This window comes from Protopterus annectens, chromosome 4.part0 (assembly GCF_019279795.1).
Source record: "Protopterus annectens isolate FY-2018-M chromosome 4.part0, PAN1.0, whole genome shotgun sequence".
NCBI lineage: Eukaryota > Metazoa > Chordata > Ceratodontiformes > Protopteridae > Protopterus > Protopterus annectens.
Window position 1 is genome coordinate 1,308,469,524 of NC_056733.1, and position 12,159 is coordinate 1,308,481,682.

Genomic DNA, 12,159 nt, shown 5'->3' on the forward strand with positions numbered 1-12,159 from the left:
CCATTCCAGCTCTATCACTTCAGTGCAATTCATCAAATCACCCCCATGTATATTATTTAGTAAGCTGACATTAATTAATTATGCATTTTTAAACTGAGAAATAATCCGCTTAGGCCACCGCTTTCCACACGCTTTTATTGAAATAAAGTTAAACGTTAACAGATTCAAATAACGCTTTTCGTCCAACTCGATGGTTAGACTTCTTCAGACAAACTGACAAACATCTGATAAGTAGTACAAACTTGTTTATATAGCTGAATTTCCTTGATTTTCCCGCCATGATTAAAAACCATGACGTGATTTTTTAAAGTGAAACTACTACTAAAATTTAAAAAATTATAAACCTTGGTATTGTAGATGTTCGTTGCATTACACTTAAAAATCTGTTCCTATAGATTATTGTGGCTATTAAAGGAAATTATTTATTTATTAAAATTTAAAAATAAAAATTAAAAATTAAAAGTAATTATATTATAATATAATAACTACAATATTAAAAAATTAACATAAAAGTTTTTTTTCTTAAAATTGATGAAATGAATGATTATTTAAATGTTTAAATAATTTGAACAAGAGAGCGTTCCATGTTCAGTACAACAGCGATGTGCAGAAAACTAAAAGTAAAAAAATGAAAAAATGAAAATTGGTTATGTTTTCATTATAATTCTTTAATATTAATATTCTTATTATTTTTTTTCATTTTTATTTTTCATCATTCTCATCTTTCACCAGTTTTCATTTTTGTTTTTAATTATGCATTTTTCTACATGTATTTTCTGATGTTTTTGTATGTATGTTATCATTATATACTTGTTTTAAACATTTAGTCATATTACTAAAGTTTTTTAATACTGTTATAGGATTATTTTTTATTATTAGTACACCATGTTTTTTAGCTTGAATGTGGTGCTTTAAAGACTTGATTGGTGATGTCATTCATCTTGATAGGTCATTAGTTTAATTAATGAAAGGCTGTTTTACTATATATTGCTTCATTTTTGCTTGGTGGTGCTTGTCGTTGGGGTTTGTTAGACTTATCTGTATTTGTTATGACATTGCAGAGAATGCTTTAAACCCAGAGAATTTGCCTATGAACAATAGGCTACAGAACGTTTTACATATACAGCATAACCCACTTTGTTTAGGTGAGCTGCATTTAGCAACTGAACAAGAGGTTCCGTGTCTGGTTGATATCAGGACACGGGAAATCAAACGGAATTTGGAGAATAACCTCTATAAATTCAAGCGGTTATAGTGCCAAGATTTTCATTTGGAGGCATGTTTGGAGCACCATGTCATCCCTAGAGGGCTTTGTGTGCTAAACATGCCAAGCTATGGGAATACGTATCCTGATCTTTTAGCAGGTTGGCAGAGGATTAATCTTTAAACTGGACGAGTTTATTTAAACCTTCTTATTGATTTTTGTATGCCCATGGAATAGAATTAAGCCAATTGATTTGTGAGCAACAGCAGGAACTGGGCCAGTGCTTGGGTGCTGATGACTCAGAGGTCTTTCTCAATGAGGTTATAGATTAGGTAGATGGATATGAGAAATGGTTGCTTATTACCAAGAAGAAGAAACTAACTCGGGATATTACTGACTTTCGTAATCAACATGTCTTTTCCTGGCCTAGATTACAGCACAATGGGACTAAGCAAACCATTAATACTAATGTCAATATTACTGATGGAGACAGGGTTCAATCTGCTCCATGCCGGCCTCTGTCATCCACACAATGTTTAAATTCAACAGAACGAACCAATGAAGACGCAACTACTACTACCATACCCAATGGTGAACAGCATGAGGGTGTGGTTTCACCACAACAACCAGTTTCTGTGTACTCCACACTGGTGATGAAGGTTCCAGGGGCCAGTACGCCCCTTGAGTTGACTAAATCTATGGATCTGGGACCAGTAGTACAAAGGAAAATCCTATCTGAGCAAAACAAGCAGGATTTTCCAGGGTTACCCCTCCCTTTTCGCACATGGAGGAAACATTCATTTGGAGATCCAGAAAGGGCAGAAATGCAAAGAGCCACCATCCATTCAACAGAATCGGTCATTGAAGAAAATGTGGGGAATGGATGCAGTGACTTAGTATGTAATATATCCCAACACAAACTGACACAGTATGACTATTTGGTCCTCTTGAAAGGGCTGACATTCATACCTACTGCCAAGGTAGACTTTATTGATTGCATGGTTAATCTCCATTTATTTTTGTGTAATTTGTCTCTACATGTGTTCTTTCAGGACCAGCACTCAACTGATAAGACTTCAGCGACTGAATACAATGTATATTGTAAACCGAATGTTTTTCCACCAGTTTTTCCGCCAGCCTTTAATGTGTTTCTATCAGTATGTGAGAGACAAATGTATACAGCCATGGGTAGATTTCATGTAAATGCTAGTCATAATTTAATGAGACTAGAAAGTCAATCACTAGATGATCTGACTAGAAATCACTCAATTGTTATTTGTCCGTCCGACAAAGGTAGTCCTGTTGTGGTGCTTGACTCGTTCTACTATTATAAAAAGATGAATGAAATGCTTTCTGACACTAATGTGTATACAAGAGTTGATGTAGATATAGTACACTCTATGAAAATGCAGATTGATAATGGTCTGTATGAATGTTTTAAATTAGGTATACTTACAAAAGATCTTTTGGATTATTTTCTCACTGAACATCCACTTATACCCCAGGTTCATGGCCTGCCTAAGATTCATAAGCACCCAACCCGACCAGTATTTCGACCTATTGTAGCGGGTGGTGGGTGGCTAACTGAGGCCATGTCTATATTTTTGGACAGATAGCTTAAAGCAGTACCTGAGAAAAGTGAAGTTATTCTTAAAGATACAGAACATTTTTTAAGGGACCTTTATAGGATGACTAAGAACATGAATGCATGCAGTAAACATCTATTAGTAACATTAGATGTTTTATCACTCTTTACATGTATCCCTAAGAAGGGATAGGTATGGTCAGAGCAGCCTTATGCAGAAGTGGTTTGTATGAGATCAGGCACATAGATTTTCTATGTCTCCTTTCAGAGATAGTTCTTGAACATAACATTTTTGTGTTTCAGTGCAAATGTTTTTGGCAACAATCTGGGGTGGCCATGGGCACCAGTTGCGCTAACTCTTATGCCAACTTGGTCATGTCTGAGTGGGAGCATTTACATGTGGTGGACAAATGGAGTCACCACATTGTTATTTATCGACATTTAGTCAATGACATGTTTATTGCCTGGAAGGGCGATAGATCACAACTGGATGACTTTGTCTATTATCTCAACGGTAGTAGTGATTTTTTGAAATTTACTATGTCCTGTTCACAGGAAAGTATTGATTTCTTGGACATTAATATTAGGAAGGAGGGCGATTGCATGCAGACAAAAATGCACAGGAAAGATTGCTATAGACCGTCCTATTTACATAGGCAAAGCATGCATCCTAATCACTTGTTTGGTAATATTGTTCAAGGACAGGCGATGAGGGTCTCTAGACTTTCTAGTGACCCCATAGATCTAGATAAGAGTCTGTCAGATTTAAAGAGTGAGTTTACTTCTAGAGGTTACAGTTGTAAGGAGGTTGACCAAACATGCCTCAAAGTACTTAATGAACGAGAGGGGAGGGCTTGTCCATATTTTTCAGATCAACGCACAACTTGTGATTCATCATATAGTAGCAATGAATGTCCTCTAGTAGTTTTGTCATATGTACATGGGTTAGTGGATGTGAAAGACATTATTAGGACTAATTGGCACATTTTGCAAGCAGACAATAGGTTTTTTGAGGTTTTGAAGAATGATCCAAGGTTTGTGTATAAGAATAGAAGGAATTTGAAACAATGGCTGTGTTATCCTAAGTACAACATGCTGCAATACTCAAACTTTGATGGTACTTCTAAATGCAATGGTTGCAACTATTGTCAGTATATAGATGAATCCAGGTTCTTTAGACAGCCGGTGACAGGCCATCAATGGCATATTAAAGCATGTGCCGATTGCAACACTAGGCATGTTGTATATCTTGCTCATTGCCAGTTGTGCTTTCACTTCTATGTAGGTAACACCAATAGAAGTCTGAAGGAGAAGATTAGGACTCACCTTTACTGTATCTGTAAGGGCCATGATTTTAGTGTCCTAGCCAAACATGTGTTGAATACAGACTCTACACACACTTTTGTATTTCAAGTACTTCATGTACTACATCCCAATATACGTGGGGGTGATTTGGTGAATCTCACTGAAGTGATAGAGCTGGAATAGATTTTGAGGTTAGGGGCTCACCAGGTAATGGGGCTTAATGACAATGTCCCACTCAAACCATTATTGAAGTCCAGACAATTGAAATAATGGACTTCTTTAGTAAGCTGACAATTAATTATGCATTTTTTACATGTATTTTCTGATGTTATTGTATGTATGTTATCTTTATATACTTGTGTTAAACATTTAGTCATATTATTAAAGTTTTTTAATACTGTTATATGATTATTTTTTTATTATTAGTACACCATGTTTTTTAGCTTGAATGTGGTGCTTTAAAGACTTGATTGATGATGTCATTCATCTTAATAGGTCATTAGTTTAATTAATGAAAGGGTATTTTACTATATATATTTCCATATGTTTTTAACTTCAATTGTCTGAGGAGTCAGGAAGCGGCGTGTTGGTGCCATGAAAGTGCTTACATTTTATTAAACTACTTTTTACTATATGCCTGGAGAGTTCCTTATTGATTACAGCATTTTTTCTGCCAGTTATTGAGACATATTGCTTCATTTTTGCTTGGTGGTGTTTGTCGTTGGGGTTTGTTGGACTTATATGTAAATGTTACAATGATAACGAATAACACTTAGTTGAAAAACTCTAGCTAGGCGCACAGTTGTGCAGTCATTAGCATTATCACCTCACAGTAAGAGGTTCTCTGGTTCAATTCTCGGCTGGGGTGCCTTCTATGCATAGTCTGCATGTCCTCCCTGTGTTTGCTTGGGTTTCCTTCAGGTGCTCCTGTTTCCTCCCACATTCCCAAGACATGCTGTAAGTGGACTGGACATTCTAAATTGGACCTAGTTGGGAGGGTGGCCTAATGGTTAAGGTGTTTGCCTTACAAACACAAGGTGCAGGGTTTGAGTCTCACAAGGGATAATTGGCTAGGCTTAAAATGGCTCACAAGTGCAGTTAGCTTAGTACTAATCTATGAACCTATAATCTATGTGTGTGCCTTCTGAGGAAGGTTTGATGCTGGGCTAGCAACTTGATACCCTAAAGCTTTACTGCAACTTGTTCTGCAGACTGATGATCTGCTGTGGTGACCCCTAACAGGAGTAGCCAAAAGGAGTGACTAGTCTATATAGCTAGAGAGTCACAAATAACTATTTTTATTTATTTCACATTTGCTGACCAGGGAAGTCCAACTTGGAATGAAGCCAATTTTCAGCGGAGCCCCAGGGAGAAACACTTCAGACACGTGTCTTTATAATATGGGAAGAAACCCCCCACAGATGAAGGGAGGACATGCAGACTCCACACAAAAGGCACCCCAGCTGAGAATCAAACCAGAGAACCTCTTGCTGTGAAGCAACAATGCAACTGCTGCACCAAACCAAACTATACCCAGCCAGCAGCACAAGACCTATAAAAACCTATCACATTCTGTCTATTTTCATAACTAAAAATCAAAACCCCAAAAGAATTTTAAATAGAACATAACAAAAAAATTGTCAAAACAAAAGTTGGTTGATCATAGATCCATGTTTTAGTGGGTGAGAGTCTCACAGTACCAGGGCAGGGCCAGAGTCTGGTTCATTAGCTTTCACCTCAATGCTGTGCTAAAACATGAAGTGAATTATGCTCCAGACTATTTCTATTGAGCTATTATGAATCATGCCTCTAAACCTGGAGACATCAAAAATCTGGACAAAGGCCCATGAAAAGTAGGTACAACTGGCCAAAAATCTGGACACTAATCAACATAAAATTTGCATGTATAATAGCATAAGTCCGCCCACTCCAGTGGAATTGTGGGTTACCAACATTCAAATAATTGTGAAAATGTTTCCCAATTCAGCATTACCTCTGAAAATATACATTCACACAGAAAAAACTGTTAAAAGTCCCTTTACAGCATTAACAAAAAATCTTAAGGGAAGTAGTAGGCAATAGGCATGTAAAACACTCTGCATTCTACTTTCTGCCCTGCCACACTTCTAGCATATATACACACTGATATCTCATTAGCTGTAACCTTACAGAAATTAATTAAAATATCATACATCATAAACTGTAACATATATAAAAGTACTTTGCACTTTATTAATCTTAATATGAAACTAAAGTCTGTCACAACAATCATTGATATAACAAGTCACTGTTGTCAATATGTGGTTATCAGGTCAATCTATAAATCTGATCCGGAAACCTTCTACTCTTGTAGTTATGTAAATAGCAATGTGCATTAGTAGGTTTTGTAAACAAATCTGGTAGCTGCTGATGCTAGGAACAGACTCATACCTCTAACTGTTGACAAAAGGCAGGACACTGGTGAACTGACAATCCTCAAATTGTCTGTAAGCATATATAATATGACATATGTATTTATGTGTGCATGTGTGTGTGTGTGTGTGTGTGTGTGTGTGTGTGTGTGTGTGTGTGTGTGTGTGTGTGTGTGGGTGTGTGTCCTCTTATGGATTGGCACTGTACCCATGATGTGTTTGTCTACCTTGCACCCATTGCTTGCTATGAGGGGCTCCTGCTCCCTCACAACACTGAATTGGTTAAATTAAATATCAGATAATGACTGAATAAAACAGTAATGCAATGTTTCTGGAATGTATAAAATAACTAAATTGTAAAGCAGTAGTGTTGTACTCATCATATATGTAGAAGCTGTAGAGGTATTGTTCTTTAAGAGTAGAGCAACGTGTGCTTAAAATACCACATTAAAAACATTGCAAAACATTTCAGTGGAATGTGATGCACTGTTAAATGTCTTGTTTTATTAAATATCGCAAATAATACCACATACATGGAATGTAGTGAAACAGCTGTGATGAACACTGAAGCATGTGATGGCAAACATTTGGTTGATAAGATATGTATACCAGAATCAAGAGTGTGGTATCTTGGAGAATTAAATGTATCCTGTGGTACGGTTATCTCAGACTTAATATAATTAAGTAGCCTGGGGTGTGGAGGAGGCCCTTGCTGTTTGCAGCATTCCTCTGATAACTGCATCAAAACAATACAAAATAACAGTTTTTCTTAATTTAAAACCTAATAAATTAGCACTTTCTAAATTCTGCAGTACCATACCACTCAATCTCTTAGCACAAGAAATCTAGTCAAAGACGAGCATAATGGGAGGGCAAAGGCCTAAAAATAGGGACAGAATTTATAAACTTAAAAGCTGATAGAATAACAGGATTTCTGTTAGTACGCATTTTATGAAGGATATGAAGTCTGAAGCTCATATATATGTTATTTAGTGACTTCAGTCCTCCGTGATTTACCAGAAAACCACAGATTTTATGACAAAGAGACCAAAACTATGAGACTGAATGTGGACTGGTGAGCAGTATGTTACACACACACACACACACACACACACACACACACACACACACACACACACACACACACACACACACACACACACACTCTCTTCTCTTTCATACACACATACATCTACCTTTTCTCTGTTCTCACACAGCCACACACTCATACACACACCTAGTTTCTGATACAGTTACACACACAGTTTATCTGTCATACAAATGGCTAGTTTAAATTACATAGACACACACACACATGCACACACACACACACACACACACACACACACACACACACACACACACACACACACACACACTCTCTTCTCTTTCATACACACATACATCTACCTTTTCTCTGTTCTCACACAGCCACACACTCATGCACACACCTAGTTTCTGATACAGTAACACACACAGTTTATCTGTCATACAAATGGCTAGTTTAAATTACATAGACACACACACACACACACACACACACACACACACACACACACATACACACACGCACGCACGCATGCACGCATGCACACACACACACACAGACACACACACACACTATCTGTGTCTCATACAGAAAAATGAACCACCAGTTTAACTAACGCACATACTCATCCACTCATTCTCTCACACTTACATCGGCATGGCTAGTTTAAATTCCGCAGTAAGTGAGGAATGAGTTTACATCCATAGCATGCATTAGTAGTCACACTAGAATTCAAGTTGCTGCCTTTCAGTCCTAAAGTATAAGTTAAATGCTGGATTTTGTGGAGGCTGCTTTTACTTTTTATTAATGTTGCGACTTTAAATACCTTAATGTTTACAAACTTTAATTATGGCACATACACTTGGACAGCTAAAATGTTTCCTATTCTACTCATGGACTTACTAACTTGCAGCTGCGCTATTATGACCCTGACAGAATGTGTGGCTCTTTTAGTTTGTAAAACCTGTACGAGCTGCACTTTTGTTATTTTAACACAACACCATGCTTGTGCAGAATTCTATGGTTACATCAGTCAAGTACAGCTCTAATTATTATCATTATTAATTGACTGCAATGTATTACTCTTTCTCGAAAATGTTTTAATTCTTGATATCCTTCAGAAAATGCACACTAATACAAAACGTGTCATTCTAAAACCGTTCTAAGTTTATAACCACCCTATTGAAAATGTATTCCTGATTTCAGACCATTATTCCCCATCACACATTATGTTTCGCTAATGGCTATGTTTAAAATTTTTTGCACTGAGATGCAGAGTGGTATACAGGTTCTGCGGTCTACCGGCTCTTTAACTGCATTTCTTTACATCAGAGAAACATTTAAAGCACAAACCTACTAACATGACATCCACCTTACAAACAGCAGGATAATACGTGATCATACCAACCAATCACTCCTGATTTTGCCTTCATTTTGTGCCCTGCCTCTGGCAAATGTTTGATTTTCTGTTAAATTGTTGAGCATTTCAACAACTCAGTATATCTTATTGTTCAAAATGCATACTGACACAAAATCTGTAAGTGAATTAGAATAATAGATGTCTGAATCTGAATCCTTATACCCCTCTGGCATTATCTACATGTGGATCATGAAATCAATGACATCGGTAATTTTTCATGTAGTCAGTAAGGCGTAGCAAATGGTCCTCCTTAAAGGAGAAGATGCTGCCATCAGGGCGTGTTTTTTTAATTGAAGCCTCTTAAAAGTGTAATGGTTCTGGTGCCCTTGTCTGCACGCTGAAACTGGGATTTAGTGGGGCCATTCAAGAATTTGTGGCACCCTATTATTTTGAGGCCAAAATCGGGAAATGCTGAGGAATTTGGTACAGTTGAGAAGTATGTTATGAATGCTACGTGTTATGAGTTGTGACATTATGTTGTAATTTTTTATCCAAATTGCCCCTTCAAAGTCTCTATTACCTCCTAAAATCTGATTACTAGCCATACTATCCAGGGCCCCCAGAAGTTTTCAATTGCTCTTTAGGGGGTGCTATCACCCATGTTAAGAACCACTGGTTTAAGCAAAAGTAATTCAAAAGTAACTCACATTTACGTTACTAGTTACTACAAAATGTAATATATTACTATTACTTTATTACTATTTTTAAAAAGCAACTAGTTATATTACTAGTTAATAGAAACTGTAATATATTACAGAAAAATATTACTTATTGTAATATATTACTCCCATCACTGCCTACAATATAGTGCAGTTTCACTGACAAAACTATAGGAAATGATGTGACAAGCACAGAAGTGAACAGCCAGACTAAACTTTGTATGGGAAAATAACTTGCAAGATATGTAGAAGAGGAAGCCACCGCTACAAAGATGGGGATCCATGCTATCACAGCCCAGATCACTGTAGCATTGCATTACCCTTCTCTGTACAACCCAGTCATCATCTCAAGGCAGTCAGCAAGGGGTGACACTGCATGTTTTAATCAATACAGTATTCAAATGCAATGCAATTTGCTAGACCTTGAAAAATATTAACTGAAAATTGTGATGAGCAGACTTTTACCATAATAAAAATTACGAAAGGCTAGTCAACCAGCAATAATAATAGAGTAAATCAATTATAACTTGCTCAGATAGATTGTGACTCATGAAAAGAATGTATGTTTATATTTATAAAATCACATTATAGTTGTCATAAAACAAAGGATTCAGGAGAAGGTGCATACATGTGTTTTCTGTAGTAAGCAAGGGCATCTCAGTAATGTACTTAGTTGTATTGTTAAATTAAAGTGTAGTTGTGTAGGGTCATGACAGTTGTCATTATGCAAAAACAGAAATGATAAGACCTATCATTATGCTAGTGAAGTTAGCTGGTTTGATTCTTATTTTTATTTATCTATTCATGCTTGGTAACTGGGATAGGGGACTGATCTAGTGTTGAGCCATTTTAGCTACAGCCAGGCAGCAGAGTGCAAATTAATGAAAAAAGCTGGTGAAAAATAATAAAGACACAATCTACAAAACTGAATAGGCAGCAATACAGTGATTTGAAGAAGAAAAGCCAAACATACACCATCTGCAGATTCATTATATAAGGAGCAGTTGAATCTATTATATCTGCTTTGCAGTCTGTGACGTTGTTGTTACTTGCTGCTTGCCTTGCTCTTTCCCATTGTGGGCTGCTTGTCTTGACTGAGCCAAAACCGCTTATGCAGAGTAGTGCTTGCCAGCCAAGAAAGGCAGAGGTTTAAGTAGAGAATAACCCATTATAATTTTGATAATCAGGAGAGACTAGATGGGTTTAGAGTGGACAGGGATATTATAACAGCCTTAGTGAGTATGTATGACCCCCATAGGGGTACTGGAGGAATGAGTGGACTTCTTTTCCCTGTGGATACTAAGGTATTTATAGCCCTCACTATACTTTCCACAGGGACATTCCAGAGACAGATTGGGAACATGGGTATTTCTCGGGCATCTACTTTGAGGATACTGCAGCAGTTTTTGAATGCACCCTTGGCACATGTGCATCAGTAGATCTATTTCCCGGTGTCACCTTAGAACAGATACAGGACTATGTGTGCCTTTTATGGGGTGGCATATTTCCCTAAGGTACTTGGGGCAATAGATTGCACCTATGTTGTAAATAAGGTCCTTTGTGGTCCACGTAGTGAGTAGGATCATGATAGAAAGGGCTACCATTCCATCAATTGTCAAGTAGTGTGTGACACATGGGGTGCATTACCAAAATCTCTGCCCAACATCCTGGCAGTGCACACGATTCCCATATCTGGCATGCTAGCTCAGTCTATTGCCTCTTCCTACATGGTAGGTTGTCCAGTGGTCACATTGTTTGTAAGTAGAAAAATATAACTTTTCTCTTTTTCTATTTTATTTAAGTAGCTATTCATGATAAAATGTATTGCTGAATACTAAACCACTTTTTCTTTGTTTTGCCCCCCTATTTTCTCTCTCTGTCTCTCTTTTTTTTTCTTTCAGGTGATGCTGGATATGTACTGGAGCCATGGATCACAACACCAGTATGAAGTCCAGGTGGAACTGAAGAAGACAACTTTAAAAGAGCTCTGTCCCAGACTCATATTGTCATTCATAGAGTCCTAGGCTTCCTGAACAGTTGTTTTTGGTGTCTGGATGAGTCTGGGGCTGCCGTTCAGCATGACCCAGCTACTGCATGTATGATTTCTACTGCATGTTGTATTCTGCACAACATGATCATGTGCCACTCTAGGGTGACGTGATCCATGCTGTCACTGCAGCTGCCATTTCCAGTCCTACAACAACTAATGGTGACCAGCTGGCAGCAGTAGTAAGGGATCCATTGAGGCAGGCACACGCACAACATATGGCTGCACAGGTAAAGAGGTGGTGTCTAGTCTAGAACTATAGACCATGGCATTCAGGTCATTGTTTCCCTTCTTGTAAAATACACACATAGAGTATAATTGATGCAGGCAGTGATATGTGTGGGCTATGCTGTGTGCAGCATGGTCTTCTGTCATTGTTCATCCAACATTTCTTCTCATCTTTAAATAATTAATCTTTTATTTCAGAACAGGTACTCCTATTATTGTTGGTAAAAGTTATGCTTGAGTACTCACTGACTC